The 14,236-nt window shown below is 37.8% G+C and overlaps 1 long non-coding RNA gene across 1 annotated transcript; it reads right to left on the bottom strand.

Moving 5' to 3' along the window:
- Positions 1 to 8,873: 8,873 nt before the first annotated feature.
- On the bottom strand, positions 8,874 to 11,915 carry LOC127007637 (uncharacterized). Its single transcript, XR_007760311.1, has 3 exons — positions 11,737 to 11,915; positions 10,923 to 11,168; positions 8,874 to 9,186 (listed from the first exon to the last, which is right to left on the bottom strand). It is a non-coding gene; the product is annotated as an uncharacterized LOC127007637 (long non-coding RNA).
- Positions 11,916 to 14,236: the final 2,321 nt, after the last annotated feature.

Raw genomic sequence — 14,236 nt, 5'->3', positions numbered from 1 at the left:
AAGGTTAACGAAGGTTTGAGAAGTATGAGGGCAATCTTGGGCCAATCGGTGATGGTTGAATATTGCTAACGTCCTTCGGGGGGACTCGCAACTAAAGCCCCGTTCACACTGTGCCGACTCTGGGCCACGACAACCCAGCGACTTTTCCATTTGACAAGTTGGTTCCCACGGGGGGGAGGTTTTATTGGGGTCTTGGTGTCTTGCCGACTGTCTGGGACATTCGGCAACAGTTTCAAGACCTCTTTCAAGACATGCCCGACCCTTTCACATCAACACCCACGACCTCGTGTACCCTAGAGTCGTGGGTAGTCGTGGCCCAGAGTCAGCACAGTGTGAACGGGGCTTAAGTTCTCGGGCTTACCCAAGGCCATCTAGAGGGGGCTTACCGGCCTGCGCATAGGAGTCGTGACGTCAGGGAGGCGGGCGGTCCTTCTACGCTCTCCGCGCTACACCTCCACAAACTCTCTCTCTCTCTCTCTCTCTCTCTCTCTCTCTCTCTCTCTCTCTCTCTCTCTCTCTCTCTCTCTCTCTCTCTCTCACACACACACACACACACACACACACACACACACACGATGAAAATAATGAAAAATAAGGTCTCTCCTTCCAGTTCTGTTACACGTCCACTGTAACTTATTCTCGAATATTATTTCCAGGACCGGCACCAGCAGTGTTAATTATTAATCTAGCCTTAAATTACCTCCTTCATTGTAGAAATATTAGCATTGATAGTAAAACAAATTAGATTTGTGATACTACTTTTATTATAGATAATACGAGGTAGAAGGAAAGTGACAGTGACAGTGACAGACAGTAATCTAAACAGACCAAAATGCGTCCCAATATTTTATTACTAATAATGTTAATAATGATAATAATAATAATAACAATAATAATAATAATAATAATAATAATAATAATAATAATAATAATAATAATAATAATAATAATAATAATAATAATAATAATAATAATAATAATAATGAAATCAATAATAATAATAATAATAATAATAATAATAATAATAATAATAATAATAATAATAATAATAATAATGATAATAATAATGACAATAATAATAATAATAATAATAATAATAATAATAATAATAATAATAATAATAATAATAATAATAATAATAATAATAGTTAGTGTAGCATTAATGACATTTGTCATAAGAATTGCTATAATAATAACTTATTACAGGAAATATGTGCCTAAAATATGTGGTAATGATACAGACACTCAATGATACTAATACATAATATTACAATTACAATACTACTACTACTACTACTAAAAATAATAATAATAATAATAATAATAATAATAATAATAATAATAATAATAATAATAATAATAATAATAATAATAATAATAATAATAATAATAATAGTACGCTCGATTTCCTCCGGACGAAAGTGAAGTTCACACACCTGGAAGGTAGAAGGAAATGTAGATAATAACTGAATCATATATATATATATATATATATATATATATATATATATATATATATATATATATATATATATATATATATATATATATATATATATATATATATATATATATATATATATATATATATATATATATATATATATATATATATATATATATATATATATATATATATATATATATATATATATATATATATATATATATATATATATATATATATATATATATATATATATATATATATATATATATATATATATATATATATATATATATATATATATATATATATATATATATATATATATATATATATATATATATATATATATATATATATATATATATATATATATATATATATATATATATATATATATATATATATTAAATGAGTTTTGTGATGTTATCAGAGACACACTAACAGACATATTTATGATGTCGGTAAATACTGGCTATGTGCCGAGCCTGTGGAAAGTAGCTAATGTGACGCCGATTTTTAAAAAGGGGGACAGGTCAGTTGCTCAAACTATCGCCCAATTAGCTTAACATCGGTTATAGGGAAGATGCTGGAGTCCATAATAGCCAGGAACATTCGGGAGCATTTAGAGAAACATAGCTTAATTCACGACTCGCAGCATGGGTTCACAATAGGTAGGTCATGCCTCACCAATCTCTTGTCCTTCTACAATAAAGTATTTGAGGCGGTTGACAGAGATGAAAATTATGATGTAATCTATCTTGATTTTAGTAAAGCGTTTGACAAAGTTCCTCACCAACGACTGTTGCTTAAATTACAGGCTCACGGAGTAGAGGGTAAAGTTTTGAACTGGGTCAAGGCGTGGCTTAGCAATAGGAAGCAAAGAGTGCAAATCAATGGTAAAAGATCTGACTGGGGATGTGTTACGAGTGGGGTCCCACAAGGTTCGGTATTAGGTCCACTTTTGTTTATTATTTATATCAATGACTTAGACACAGGAATTAGTAGTGATGTTAGTAAATTTGCAGATGATACCAAGATCGGTAGAGTAATTGAGTCGGATCAGGACGCTAGTATTCTCCAAGGTGAACTCAACAGATTATATGACTCATGGATAAATGGCAGATGGAGTTCAATGTAGGGAAGTGCAGTATTCTGAGTGCAGGTAGGAACAACCCCTCACGTAACTATTGCTTAAATGAGACTCTCATAAGTAGGTCTGGGTGCGAGAGGGATTTAGGGGTCTTAGTGAGCTCTGATCTCCGTCCAGAGGCACAATGCATTCAAGCTAGATCTCGAGCTAATAGGGTACTGGGATTTATTTCAAGGAGCGTAAGCAACAGAAGCCCCGAAGTCTTCCTCAAACTATATTTAGCATTAGTTAGACCTCATCTTGACTATGCGGTTCAGTTCTGGTCACCCTACTATAGAATGGATATCAAAATGTTAGAATCGGTGCAGAGGAGGATGACTAAGATGATTCAGGGGTTGAGAAACTTGCCATACGAGGAAAGACTCAAACAGTTAAACTTGCATTCTCTAGAAAGGCGAAGGGTGGGTGGAGATATGATCGAGGTTTATAAATGGATGAAGGGCTTTAATAAGGGAGACATTCATAAGGTTTTGTTGGTAAGAGAACCGGGTAGGACACGAAGTAACGGGTTTAAACTGGATAAATTCAGATTCAACAGGGACATAGGCAAAAATTGGTTTACTAACAGGGTGGTGGATGAGTGGAATAGGCTTAGCAGTCATGTGGTGAGTGCCAATACAATTGTCACATTCAAAAAAAGACTAGATAAATTCATGGACAGCGATATTAGGTGGGGTTAGATACACGGGAGCTTAGGGTCAAAGGAGCTGCCTCGTACAGGCCTTATCGGCCTCTTGCAGACTCCTGCGTTCTTATGTTCTTATATATATATATATATATATATATATATATATATATATATATATATATATATATATATATATATATATATATATATATATATATATATATATATATATATATATATATACACACACACACACACACACACATATATATATATATATATATATATATATATATATATATATATATATATATATATATATATATATAAAAAAAACAATATATATTATATATATATATATATATATATATATATATATATATATATATATATATATATATATATATATATATATATATATATATATATATATATATATATATATATATATATATATATATATATATATATATATATATATATATATATATATATATATATATATATATATATATATATATATATATATATATATATATATATATATATATATATATATATATATATATATATATATATATATATATATATATATATATATATATATATGTGTGTGTGTGTGTGTGTGTGTCAAAAAGAATTAGATTAGGCTATTAAAAATGACAAAAGATAACTGAGTAGACGGGACATATGTCTGTGTAACTCACTTAAAATGTGTGTGTCTTTTATTTCAGCTAGTTATTTTTGTTTTTTTTGTTAGAAAGCTGATGCTTGAATTTTATCAGGACCTTAGTAACAATATTCATAACTGTAATGCCATTAAAAAAATAGCCACCTTCCTACCGGTATAAGAACATACTGGAGAGCCATTGTTTTCATCAGCTTCCCGCCACATTGATAATAACAATTAGATTCTAATACTTCTCCAATGTCTTGTGAGTTACAACAAAGTAGCCTGATTAAATCCACAGTGTAGCCGGACAGAGAAAGATACATATAACATATACGAATAATTTGATATACTTACTTTGGTATGGTTTGTGGGGACAAGTTTCCTGGCGGTGAATGGCCCGCCCGGACCCATGGGGCCAGCAGCTCTGGATTTTTCGGGAAGAAGAGTCTCAGAAGACACTAACACGAGAATCACTATCATAATTTCCTCTGCAGAGAGGCACGGAACACTTCCCCGGCATTGTGTTGTCACTATAATCACGTATTTATCCTAAAGTCTCGGCAATATGCTGTAGAATATGTCGCAGTAAATCAAGGTCTCTTTCACGGTCAAGGCAACCCCAGAATGGTCATTCGCGGGTCGCGACCCGGCTCGCTGCCAGATTCTCCAGATAGCTGTCGAGTTGCCATATAAGCAGGTCGCTATCCATCGCCCAACACTCGTGACGTATGCTGACGTCACGACTCCTATGCACAGGCCTTCTCCTTTAGAAGGCCATGGCTTACCTCGCCCGCACGCTGACCACTCAACCACCGCCTCTCCAGATAGTAGACTAGTATGGTAATTTAACCGTTGCGAAAGCTTGGACCCATGCCCCCGATGCGTCACGCTGATGCACCTGGCGACAGATGCCTTGAGCCGCGGTGTGCACACACGTGGCACCGTTTAGCGCACAGGATTGATCCAGCACGAGGAGAGGATTTGCCTTCACGGGAGGACACACTGACTTGACAAATTCATGTACCTGCGTGAGCCTCAAGCGCTTCAGAATTTGAATGCACACGTACACTTCCAAGCACTTAGTGTGATGGCATCATTTTTAGTAATGGTGCGGGGGAAGCGTGATGAAAAGAAATGATTTAAAGACTCTATTGATATTCCATGGAAGACCTGCTTGGTGAATGCAGGAAAAATTTCATGTTAGCTTTTGATGAGGTCATTAATCTGTGACAGTTAGTCCTTCATTCCGCGAAAATTCTCTCTTCTCTCTGTGTGTGTGTGTCTCTCTCTCTCTCTCTCTGTGTGTGTGTGTATATATATATATATATATATATATATATATATATATATATATATATATATATATATATATATATATATATATATATATATATAAGGGAGGCGGTAGCTGAATGGAAAGTGAGCGTTCAGGACGACGGGAGTTCAATCCTGCCCGGTGCCACCAAGCTGGGATTTTTCAGCCGCTGCTGAGTGGCTTAAAACTACATGCTGTCCAGAAGACCACCTATCAACCCGGACTCTAAATTCTAGGATTAAAGATGAGTTCGGAGGGCACCATGAGCTAATGCAAGATGGCGCCACTATAAACACTCGCCTGCGCCAGAACGGGCTGGGCCGACCATCAGGCCCCACCGAAGAAGCGGGCCGACCATCAGATCCACTGAAGAAAGGCTGCAACGTAAAAAAAAATAAAAAAAATAAAATAAAAATATATATATATATATATATATATATATATATATATATATATATATATATTTATATATATATCTTTATATGTATATGTATATATATATAAATATATATATATATATATATATATATATATATATAGAGATATATATAGATATATATATATATATATATATATATATATATATATATATATATATTACAGAAGAATAAATGTTCAAGGGCGTGAAAAAAAGAAAACAATAATGAAAAAACAATCCTGCTACTTACTGCTTCCTGAATATAGTACAGAGGAGTGGCCGAAAGAGAGGTCAATTTCGGGAGGAGAGGTGTCCTGATACCCTCCTCTTGAAAGAGTCCAAGTCGTAGGCAGGAGGAAATACAGCTGAAGGAAGATTGTTCCAGAGTTTACCAGCGTGAGGGATGAAAGAGTGAAAATGATGGTTAACTCTTGCATAAGGGGTTTGGACGGTATAGGGATGACCTTGATTAGAAAGTCGTGTGAGGCGAGGCCGCGGGAGGGGGGAGAGGCATGCAGTTAGCTAGTTCAGAAGAGCAGTCAGTATGAAAATATCGATAGAAGATGGAAAGAGAGGCAACATGGCGGCGGAATTTAAGAGGTAGAAGACTATCAGTAAGAGGAAGAGAGCACGACAGTAGGATTTTCTATAACAGTAGACTCTGTGCTGATATAGAGGAAAATTTAAACCCTAGGTATCACTTGCTTGGAGATGCTGGCCATGCCCTGAAGAGGTATATCTGTTGACGCCAGTGTCAGTTCCAACTAATGAGCACGAGAGGGCTTATAACAACAGTCATACCCATACGAGGAATACAGTTGACAGGGCATTTGGTGTTCTAAAAAGGAGATTTGGGTATTTAGGGAAGAAAGTTAGGACAAATTTAGACACCACTAAAGCCATCATAGTTGCTGCAATGGTACTGCACAATATTGTAGTCCAAACTAGACTGGTTTTGCCACAAGATGGAAGGGACATGATAAACATCAACGTCAATGCTCTCCATAATGAAGTGCCAATACAGACAGGCGAACGTACTAGGTAGACTGAAACGGCAGCAAATCATTACTGACTTCTTTTAAACAAGATGGGAACATTATTGTAGGTATAAACAGATGTCTTCTCTGTCTCCGAACTATTTCTTTGTAAAGGTGGTCAGATGGCATCCACTTGAGCCTTACCATGGGCACACCCTTCAGATAGTTCTTGAGAGCAAGTAGTTCTATATGAATGGTGTAGTATATATTTCTTTTTGACCAATTGTTAAATAAAGCTCAGGTGCTACCATATAGTTTTGCCTTTTTTTTTTTTTTATATCACACAAAAGTCAGAACATGGAAATTCTTAAATTATCTTAAACATGCAAGAAATTGGATGATGTTAGCAAGGCAAACGCTGATGTCAGTTGGCATACAATATTTTTACTTAAACATTTTTACATAAATTTAAACCTATTCCTACATTCTAAGATTATATTTACAAAAACCTATTCCTACAATCTAAGATTAATATGTATATTTAATCTAGAATTATATTTACATAAACTTAAACTTATTCTTACATTGTAAAATTTATATTTATATCTACATCTAAGCTAAGCTTAAATTTACATTAAAATTATACTCATTTTTAATGTTTTTATTGTTTATTCCTTAATTCTAGTAATTTTTGCCGTGCAATTTCCTTGTAAAGTCTGGCCTCTTCCCGCCTCTCCTTGGCTTCTTCCCGCCTCTCCTTGGCTTCTTCCCGCCTCTGCTTGGCTTCTTCCCGCCTCTCCTTGGCTTCTTACCGCCTCTCCTTGGCTTCTTCTCGCCTCTCCTTGGCTTCTTCCCGCCTCTGCTTGGCTTCTTCAAGACGAACCTGCATTTGCTGCATCTTTAGGTCCATCAGTGCGTCCCTCTTCTCCAGAAATCTCCGCTGCATTTCTTCTTTCTTATTGCTAGCACTTTCTCCTCCTGGTGTGCCATATAGTTCATGGTCCTGAAGTGCCCTCCTGGCACTACGCTGCCTCCTCTTTCCACTTGAGGATGGACAGGAGGACACGTCGGGTTCGGCCACACTGTTTCTGTCCTCGAGTGTCGGCTCTTCTGCTGGTGTAGGTAGAGGTGGCGCAGCGGGCTCTTTCAGATGAACCACTTCGTAGAGGGCGGTTGAGTAAGAATTTTCTGGCATTAGATAAAAGAAGTTAGTTTGTGAGAAAAGATTATAAAAGTATGTGTGTATATTAACCTCTAGAATACAGGTCTTTATTTCTGTGGCTCACGGAAGTGTCAGAATGTAACTTTTTTCCATTTTTAAAGTGCATTTACTGAAATATTATGCCTAATCAGGTTTGTTTTCGTCAGATTACTAACTTGACACTGATACTGTTTTAAATTTACTACATTATGGTTACAAAATACAAATTCATTACTGCACATGAACCCCGAAAAAGGTCACAATATGTATGATACACATTAAAATTGCATATAGTAAGCCACTGTTTCCCGTATATTAGACAGTGCATGTCTGTGATGCGTTAATATATGTGAGGTGGCTTCTGGGCCCCAATCACTGTCTGTAAAAGCTTCTGCCATAACTGCTACAAGATGTACTGCTTATGATTATGCTTATATGGCTTCAGGGCCCCAGTCACAGGTCAAAGAGGCTTGTGGCTCAACTCTTACAAACTATACTGCTTATGATTATGCTTATATGGCTTCTGGGCCCCTGTCACAAACCATAAAGGCTTCTATCTTAAGTACTACAAGCTATACTGCTTATGATTATATGGCTTCAGGGCCCCAGTCACAGGTCAGAGGCTTGTGGCTTAACTCTTACAACTATACTGCTTATAATTATGATTATATGGCTTCTGGGCCCCAGTCACCAGCCAAAAAGGCTTCTGTCTCAAGTGTTACAAGCTATACTGCTTATGATTACCACTTAAAACATCTTACCTCTCACAAAGAGAGACTTGGTAAATCGGATGAGTCGACCATGTCGGTGCGACGCTGCTGAGAATAAAGATATTTTAGTACACAAGCATAGTACTGTCTTGTGCAGCTTAATGTACTTCAAGAATATGTTTAATCAGTTGATGCCTGAGGTTTTAATAGAAATTTTGTAAAGACAAGAGTTTATGGTGATTGGAAATGAATAACTGAGAAAGGTTAATGAGTGGGAGATTGTAGAAGAGCCATGGCATATTGAACCCCATCAAGAATTGAGAAAAGCAGACGTATAATGTAATAGAATTATGTTTAATACTACTGTAAACTTGTTGATTATTCTTGGGTACTTTCCGTTATTGCATGACTGAAGAATTTAAGATTTCACAAGTTCCTGCATTTTTACTGACAAATATAATTAACAAACATGGTAATCAAAACTGACAATGGTCACTTACCCTGAGATGACATGGCATCATGATCATAGGGGTTGCCAATATCCTGGATATCGGTCCCAAGAATGGAGAGGACCTGCTCCGTCTCAGGTGTGAGTACCTTGGGAGGGGTGCCACCACCTGTCCTGAACATCTCACGCTTTTGGCGTGCGTCCTCTTGATTTGCCCTAAAATAAAGGTACAACAATTTTTTTTTTTTTTTACAACAAAGGAGGCAGCTCAAGGGCACACAAAAAAAGGAAACAATAATAAAAAAAAGCCCGCTACTCGCTGCTCCTAAAAAAGAAACAAAAGAGGTGGCCGAAAGGAAGATCAAATACGGAAGGAGAGGTGTCCTGATACCCTCCTCTTGAAAGAGTTCAAGTCGTAGGCAGGAGGAAATACAGATGAAGGAAGATTGTTCCAGAGTACATCAGTACAGGCTATACTTTTTTGTGTGTAAGCTACTATACATTTCAACGGCGGACAAACGCTGTTTTTCGCAAATATCTCCTAAACGATTCGTTGGATCAGTATGATATTTCAGTACACTACCTTTAACACCCGGACCTAATTTATGGCTGATATACCATATTGCAATGTGTGTTATGTGAGGAGTTTACTGACTGATATTAAGCCTAATCCAGTCATCATATCTAAGGTGTTATACAGAATCGGACGAGTGTGGGGTACTCGTCTAACCCTCCACCAACGCTCCTTGAACAACCCCCAGACCACTCCTTCCCTACCCCAATATCGCAGCATCCCCTCCTCGTTTCCTCTTCACCCCCCTACTCACACCATCCCCTTCCCAGCCTGAGGCTATGACTCAAGCAGAGGCAGGTATAACCCATTGACTGCCGAGGCGCATCCAGGTGTTGTACAGTAATTATAAACGTGAAGTACGTCTTGCCTCCATGGAATTGTACCATGCTCTTAGTTAATAATCATATCTATACATATACACCTACATAACATTCTAATATATAATACAGTGATGGGAGAAATAGGGAGGGACATAAGAATGATGAGGGAGGCGAGGAGCTAGGGGGAGAAGAGGAAGGACAATGAGAGCGAGAAGGGGGAGAAGTAGTTGTGGTTAGGAATAGTTTGGGAGGGTGTTGGGGGCACTTTCCTTCGAATGCGTCAACATGACTCGTCGGGTTTGTGTTATTTTCCACGAGTAAACTCCTCACATAACACATATAGTATCGTGGTATGTTAGCCATAAATTAGGTCCGGATGTTAACTGTAGTGTGCTGAAATGTCATACTGATCCAACGATTCGTTTAGGAGATATTTGCGAAAAACAGCGTTTGTCCGCCGCTGAAATGTATAGTAGTATGGCATTATTCATCACACTGTGGTGTAGTACACTATGACAAGGTATAGATATGAAGGGGATGGGCAAGTTTTGAGTCCTGAACTCAGTGTAGGATACTTTTCTCCCTTCCACATACAACAGTTTAGTCTCAAAGAAAAGAATCAAAGTCCTGGGTGAAGTGCATTAGTATGTTATTACCAACATCCTACCCAGGAATGGATCTTTAATGTAAAGCTTCAGCCAAATTACATTACTACAGGGGTTCCTTCACGTATAGAAAATACCTAGTTTGTGTGTGTGTGTGTGTGTGTGTGTGTGTGTGTGTGTGTGTGTGTGTGTGTGTGTGTGTCAAAGCTACTGAGGAATGAAATATGCAAATTTAGAATTGTAAAGGGTAGGGTCATTTACTAGTACTTGTATATGTGTCATAGCCGCACTTATAATATTTAAAAAGGGAGAGCAGATTAGTTAATGTAATGGAAGCGAGGGAGGGTTGAACCTGTGGTGCAGCAGTGCCACATATATTGGTAAAAGCTACTCTCACATTTGTCGCGTCATTTTTGCTGGAGACTTTATAAAATATTCTTTAAACTTACTTACCTCTTATTTTTTCCCAAATTTTTCTGAGCTGTCCCTCCGTCCTCTTGGGACCCATGTTATGGGCATTGAAATGTTGGGTAACGCGTGCCCACGCTCGTCTCTTTTGCTCAAGTAGTTTCCCATCTGTTTTTCTTTTTTTCAAGATGGGTTCTTGGGTTATCAACCCAATCAACATCTGCTTCTCCGCAGAGGAAATGGGGCTGGTTCTCGTAAAACTTTCATCAATTGTCACCTCCATATTACTTGCTGTAAAGAAAGAGGGGTGCTGAAATTACATAAGTTAAATTAGGGGAGTCTACAAATTACAATACTACAGTCAGTATATGTGGTAATAAATGTGGTTATGGTCAAGGTCCAGCCTGTTTTGTGCACACCATAATTACGGAGAACAAGACGCCACATAAGCTACTTAGGTATCCACACAGGCTAGCTACGTCAATAAACAAACAAAAAACACCCTAAAGTCCGGCACATGCCCCTAAAGTGGTCAGTCAAGCCAGTGATAATCGTGGCCATGGCTAGGGCAACGTGGTCTCGTCAGTGCTCCCTCCCTAGGGCTAGCCAGACCCAAAGGGATACATTTGTTACCCACAAGGCTAAACCTGTCAGAAAACGTGCAAAATCATCATACATTATGTGATATGATGAGTATATTTAGTCATAAATGTGGTTCTGAGGAGATCCCAACAGGCTGTAGTCAGCTCTCCCTCAATTAGGCTAACTAGACCCAAAGCAAGCTATTTGCCTACCCACAATGGTTAACCCCGTCAATAAACACACAAAAAACATCATACAATAGGCCAAAATGTCCTACCTTGTAAATAAATGCAGGGAAACTTGGAGAGGTGGTGATAGCTCCTTGCCGCCAGCAGACAAACAACAGGATGAAGATAGCGATGCGCATGTAAATAAACCTTCCGACGTACCAACCCCTCCGTGTTCCACGCACTTGTAGGGGGAAGAGGAGGGACGATTTAACGGTGCCGAGGGCCATCAAAGCGCTGAGTTCTCCCTTCGTGGGGAGCCGTCGCGGAAGGGGAGAGGTTAGATTGACAATCCGCCTTAGGCCCGTTCCAAGAGTCGTGAAGGTCGAGCCGCGTACCTTTCCTTCGACGATATAGGCACGGCCTCATACCGTGCCTTCAATCCTTACCACAAGTCGGTGGGAAGGTAAATGCACATACACACACTGCAACCTTCTTTTCACCTACCAGATCTAATGCACGCACACACATACAAGCACATTAGTGTTATTCATGGAGGTATAATACCTCCATGGTGCTATTACAGCCATAATATTGTCCGTTTCATTTCGTCTGTCCACTCGTGAACGTAGATGTGGCTCCTGCGCTTTGTGAGTTTGTGATTGCGTGAAGATCATTTGAATGTTTGTGTATACAAAAAATCCTCAAACCATCGTATATGAACCGCAAACAGAAGATTTGCATCGATAATATACCATACAAGGACACGAAGAAACAACTTGTATATCAAACAGATCATCCTCGAACGATCTTTAGCCTTTCAGATATTCATATTTCATCTCATTAAGGGATATAAAGTGACATACGACTCTGCAAGTGTCTATACATAAGGAATTTTGATGTTGCATGTATAAATAACATGGGTAGCCTAATATTCGAAATAGTATAGCATCGCATTCAACAGTTATTATTTATTATTTCATGTTGTTTTTCCATTACTAATCGTTATTTGCATACAGTAAATCATTAAGATACCTTTGTTTGCACTTGCAGAGCCAGATGTCTTAACTGAAATGAGAAAGAATTTGAAAACCATGGATCGTTGGAGAATGTGAGCCACGAAGGTTCCTGCCTGGCTGGTTCCTCTGTGCTTTGAAGGCGCGTGCTGTTGTTGTAAACAAGACAAACATATTCGTCGCAACTATAATATATGACTTTTCAATTAGGGAAAATATTTTCTCAGGTTGTTTAACTGAACTGCAACTATTTGCCACGCCAAATTTGAAAATAAACATTTTTCCTCGAAGGTCTGAGGAAGACACGGGTAGACCCTTGCCTTCTTCGTCTCTCCCGCAGACCTTCGTTCAAAAATGCTAGGCCTATAGGTACGCAACGTCTTCCTCGATCTTCGTCGTTAAACCTTCGTGACTACGGCTTCGTGACTACGACTATTAATACTACGGCCCGGTAGTATTAATCTCCCCATTCCTGTTCCCATCCCATCCCTTTTTTCTTGGCCTTGCGACCCGCAGTTTTGGTCCCCTGGGGCTGGGGTTGATTAACACTACCTGGAGAGAGAGCGGATGGGGTCGAGAAAGTGCAAGTGTTCCGCAGGGGTGAGGCAGGACATCTTTAGGTTCCGCTTCGTATATTTCATGAATAAATAGTGTTCTATTTGTTATTATAGAAGAAAATATATTGAAAAGTATCAGAATATTTCTATGACTGATATTGTATCGCAAACTTTGCTGAAGTTAGTATATTTCTTTTAGTTTGTAAAGACTCTTGTGTTTCCATTTGATTATAAACGTACAGTTATTCCTGAAGATTTCTTGGGTCTTTTCCGTTTGGCGTACAGCGCTAAAAGTAATTTTAATATAGATTTTTCTATGTATTTTTGTCCGTAGAATCAGAGTATCACATTATTTTTTCGGAGAAATTAACAGTTTTTGAGTTATTTGCCTTTAAAGTTATTTTCTTCCTATCTATTACTGAAGGAATTCAAACTTTAAAAAGTCGTAATATTCAGTATTATATACAATTTATGGATCTTTTCCGTTTGCAAACCTTCAGCAGTCATGGAAACGCTTTGAAAATCCAATTCAAGGACTTTTTTTTTACTCTTGAAAATATGGGATAATGTTTACAAGCGCGTCGCCTCTGGTGCTGGCCGTGCGAAGTTAGCGGGTGTTGCGAGAAATACCTCCCTGAAATAAGTCACATATACATGAGGGGGGTCCAGGAGGGCGTAGCCCCCTGGTTATTAGGGGTCGAGGGGCGCAGCCCCTGTTAGTAGGTCGTAAAGTTCGGTTGGAGTAGTTTAAATATGCTCCCCGACCCTAAGCCCTCTGCGAGCTATTTTGAGGCTGCGGCGGCTGCAGCGTAAAGGAAAATAACTTAAAAACTGTTCGTTTCTCCATAAAACGGTTGTCATATTCGGATTCTACGGACAAAAATACATAAGAAAATCTATATTAAAATTAATTTTAGCGCTGTACGCCAAACGGAAAAGATCCGATTTCTTTATAATTGCCCCAAAAATGGCAAAAGACGGCAGATTGATGACTAAATATGGCATTATTATAGTAATACTTAACATATGCCATAAAA

Source organism: Eriocheir sinensis, chromosome 4 (assembly GCF_024679095.1).
Source record: "Eriocheir sinensis breed Jianghai 21 chromosome 4, ASM2467909v1, whole genome shotgun sequence".
NCBI lineage: Eukaryota > Metazoa > Arthropoda > Malacostraca > Decapoda > Varunidae > Eriocheir > Eriocheir sinensis.
The sequence above is the reverse complement of the archived record's forward strand: the minus strand, read 5'-3'. Positions and strand labels throughout refer to the sequence as shown.